Source organism: Abramis brama, assembly GCF_963993115.1.
Source record: "Abramis brama genome assembly, chromosome: 20".
NCBI lineage: Eukaryota > Metazoa > Chordata > Actinopteri > Cypriniformes > Leuciscidae > Abramis > Abramis brama.
In genome coordinates, this window is record NC_139982.1 from 13,146,363 (window position 1) to 13,150,928 (window position 4,566).

Consider the following 4,566-nt stretch of genomic DNA (forward strand, 5'->3'; position numbering starts at 1 on the left):
ATGCTTTTGAAAAGAAACTAAAATTCTTTGAAAGCGTTCAGTTTAGATTTGTCCTCTTGTGGTCTGTTACATCCAATACAAATTCACTTACAAAAATACCAACATACAGAAATGTAATAAAATATAGACTATGAATTGGGCTGCATGTAAAATGCATTGATTGTGATTATCAGCGGAAAGAAAAAACAGCATAATTTTAAAATCCAGCCCTTATATTTAATGGCACAGTAGCCACTCAAGCTGGAACCTGGTGATTGCGCTAGTTTCTTGATTTGAGGTCCAAAGAGAAAGCAAGTCTGACAAATTTGCTTACCTTTAAATATTGACCTTGCAAAAGCTTAGGAATCGTAAATCCTATTTATTTTATATAATAACTTTTCTTTGATTTACTTTTTTCAAAATCCAATCTTTTACAGAATAAAAAATAAATAATTTTCACAATGTGGTCTCAGACCTTTGGAACTTACTGCTGTACATATTATTTATATATTATATAATGTTATGTGATAAAATATTTATTTGTGACATACAAACGGGCATGATATTGAAATACTGAAATGTCATCTAACCCCTGCAAGTGTCTTTCTGAATGAAAAGTCATTTGTGGACTTTTGTTGTTTATCTGATTCTTTAGCACAGGTCTCGCTATTTTTATTCTATTTTTAAAAATATACCCATATACTTTTGAAAGTAAATTAAATGCATAAGCCTATACATTTTAATAACAGCCTAAAGTCATAACAAATGAAGACAGGCTGTGCTGCAGACCTGACAGTTTGTTGTTTTCTTTGCTCAACTAATACCTCCTGTTATTTATTACTGTTGCTCATGGTAGTTGCAGTAGTAGAAGCATATAGTTAAATATTGGTGTGTTTGCAGAAAGCTGACTCCCTCTAGTGGTAAAAAGAGGCATTGCTACCCAAAATATTGCTTTAAAAGTCTTGCTAGGATTGTATTTTGCTCCACATCCTGATAATTTATGAACAATAAAATTAATCGCTAAAACATATAATACCTTTTTTGATGCATTAGTTTAACTAACAATGGACTTAGCAATGTTACTGTTTTTGTTCATTTAGTTTAATGTTAATTAATGTTAACTGAATAATATGGTTCATACACACACACACACACACACACAGAAAACTTTCAGCATTTTTACATTTTTAAAAAAAACATTTAATTACTTTATTTTTATTTACAAATGAGGACGTCCCTAAAGGGAGATTTTTGGAGATTTTGTCAGGTTTTGGTCACTTCTGGGTACAAATTTGTCTCCAAAATATAGTTAAGTAGGCACACACACACACACACACACACATACTCGTAACTCAATGCATGGCATTTAGACATGGTCAAAATGATCTGCTGAAGTTCAAACTGAGCATCACTTTGGGCCCCTTTGTACCAATTGAGCATCATTTAATCGCCACAACCTGTTGCTGACCATGTCAGTCCCTTTATGACCACAGGTTTCCCGTCTTTAAACGGCTGCTTCCAGCAGTATAACACACCATGTCACAAAACTCAAATCATCAAATCATCAAGCCACCAGATCTCTTCTGGTTACAATGAACTAACATTAGGTAATTGACTAATTAACTAATCCATACAACACTAAATGCTAAAGTCTATTAATATGTAGAAGTTAACATTGTATTAAGTGCTGTAAAAAGTGTTGTTAATCATTATATCATGATACCTGAAGCATTAACTAATAGACATTAACTAACTGATGGATGGATGGATGGATGGATGGATGGATGGATGGATGGATGGATGGATGGATGGATGGATGGATAGTGCACAAAGCAAGGTCCATAAAGACATGGATGAGCGAGTTTGGTGTGGAGGAACTTGACTGTCCTGCACAGAGTCCTGACCTCAACCCGACAGAACAGCTTTGGGATGAATTAGAGCGGAGACTGAGAGCCAGGCCTTCTCGTCCAACATCAGTGCCTGACCTCACAAATGCACTTCTAGAAGAATGGTCAAAAAATCCCATAAACACACTCCTTAACCTTGTGGAAAGCCTCCCCAGAAGAGTTGAAGCTGTTACAGCTGCAAAGGGTGGGCTAACTCTATATTAAACCCTACGGATTAAGAATGGGATGTCATTAAAGTTCATGTGCATGTAAAGGCACTTTTCACAAGATAGATAGATAGATAGATAGATAGATAGATAGATAGATAGATAGATAGATAGATAGATAGATAGATAGATAGATAGATAGATAGATAGATAGATAGATAGATAGATAGATAGATAGATAATTATTATTTCTGGTTACTAAATAATTATGAAACTTCCATTTCTATTGTGTACGGGTTTTATCACCAGCAGAGGGCAGAATTGGACAAGATGACAACAACCGTTGATCATTAGTAGACCTTCAGTTACCAGTCCATTAATGCAACAATTACCATAACTTGCTAAAATCCAAAACTAGTAGTTACACTGTCTGTTGTTATCATATTATATATGTTTACCTGTTAAAATGTACATTCACAAAAATAGTCAAGCAGTTTTAGAATAATGGGATAAAAAGTGGTATACAACTACTTTGTTGGTGAAAGATCACACAGTTTTGTCCAGCTGAGATTTCAGCAATGGTGTTCTGAATAAATAGGTTTTTATTTCCATGCAGTCACAGGTGTCTGACACTTTCTCTCTATTTTTCATGAAATCACCAAAAACGGGATATGAAAACACTATATTGCTTGATGTAGGCTAGGAGCACCCTGTCAGCTGACTGTGGTCAAGAGACTTTAGTACTGGGGAAACCACCAAACACCGGAGGAAAGCTCTTCCTAGGAGTCTGTAGAGAGAAGTGCACCCTTACTCTGAGATTCATTTCCTTTTTCCACTGCTAAACAACACACACATGCACTCCAAACTTCAAGAGAAAGTGCCGTGAACGTGCAATATTAATAACAGCACTATCATAGTTCTCTCAGGTTCCTCTCTTACAGCTGCCCTGCCAAATACATGAGGACAGTGTGCAGAAACACACCTGTTCAAGACACTGCACGCATCACTGAAACTGTGCTCTCATGACATCAGTCCCTCTTGACAAAAGGTTGCAACTGAATCACTGTATTCAATAAAATAAAACAGAATATTGTATTTAGATGTATATTGGACCAATATGGAAGTAATCAGACTTTAGCATTAACCCTCTGTCCCAAAGGATTTAGAAATAGCACTGAAAATATACTTAAAGGGATAAAAATTATTAGTCATAATTTATTCTCCATTATGTCATTCGTCCAAACATGACTCTTTTCTTTTCTTTTTTTCAGTGGAACACAAGAAGATCTTTTGAAAAATGTCTGGTTTTGTCCATACAATGAAATTCAATGGGGTCCAAATTTGGACCACACTGACTTTGTGGTCAAAATGGCCCAAACAACAGTAAACAGAGCAAATGTAATAGATTTGTTATATTGAAATTGTGACTGTATTATTATTTAACACATATTATGGGGTAACAGTAAAGTTAATCTCAACTAAATAGGTGTAAAAAAAAAAAAAAAAAGGACTGACAAGGGTAAAACTAAGATAAGTCAAGGCCTTAAGCGGATGTTTTCTGGTAAATCACTGTATTGTCTGATTCACACGTCAGAGAGGGGTGCGTGTAACAAAAGACATTCCATTGTAATCTGAATAGTGCTAGTTATATATGATACATCAAACTGTTTAAAGTTCATAAGTGCTTTCCCATCATAAACATGATGCAGGATCTTTTTGAACTCTGTACTTACAGTTCTATGTACACAATAGCTTAAGTAGGCCTACATGTTGATAAGACATTACAATCATAATAAACAAGGCCTTTGTGTCAAAATATCATTTGACAATATGCAGCGTTGAGCAATCACAAAAGAAGTTGTTTTGAATGTTAAATTGGCATACAAGTACATACAAATTCAAAAATAGTGTTCAGTTTCTATCACATCCGTAAAACTCGAACACTAAAAAGCAATGACATGTAGGGGTCTAGGGGTCACGGAAAACTTCAACAGTAATACTATCATATAAAATTACAAGAACTGTTTTCTAATTTTAATATATTTTAAAATAAAATGTATTCCTGTGATGGCAAAGTCGAAATTTTCCAGTCTTCAGTGTCATTCATTATTCTTATTATCACGGTTGTGCTGCGTATTATTTTTCACAAAGTATTTTGAATATTATCTAGACAATATTTGAATTATTTTGTACTACAATAGCATAATAAATGCCAGTTAGGCCTATTTTATTTTTAAACATCGCTTTGTCTTTATAATATCACACTTACTTACTAGTGTCATCATATTTTGGTGTCCTTGGCATCAAAAAAGTTTGAATACCCCTGAGTCTTTATGATTATAATAAATGAAAGTGATGGAAAACCCGGTATCACAAACATGCTCATTTATTTGTAAAGCCAATAGGTGTCATCATCATCATCAGCCTTCACCTTAAACGGAAATGATGATGCAAGAAAACGAATTATTGCCAAGTCAGTTTTATTTTCAGTTATATCTCGCTTTCTCTTGAAACTCCTCCTGTCTGCAAGGGGG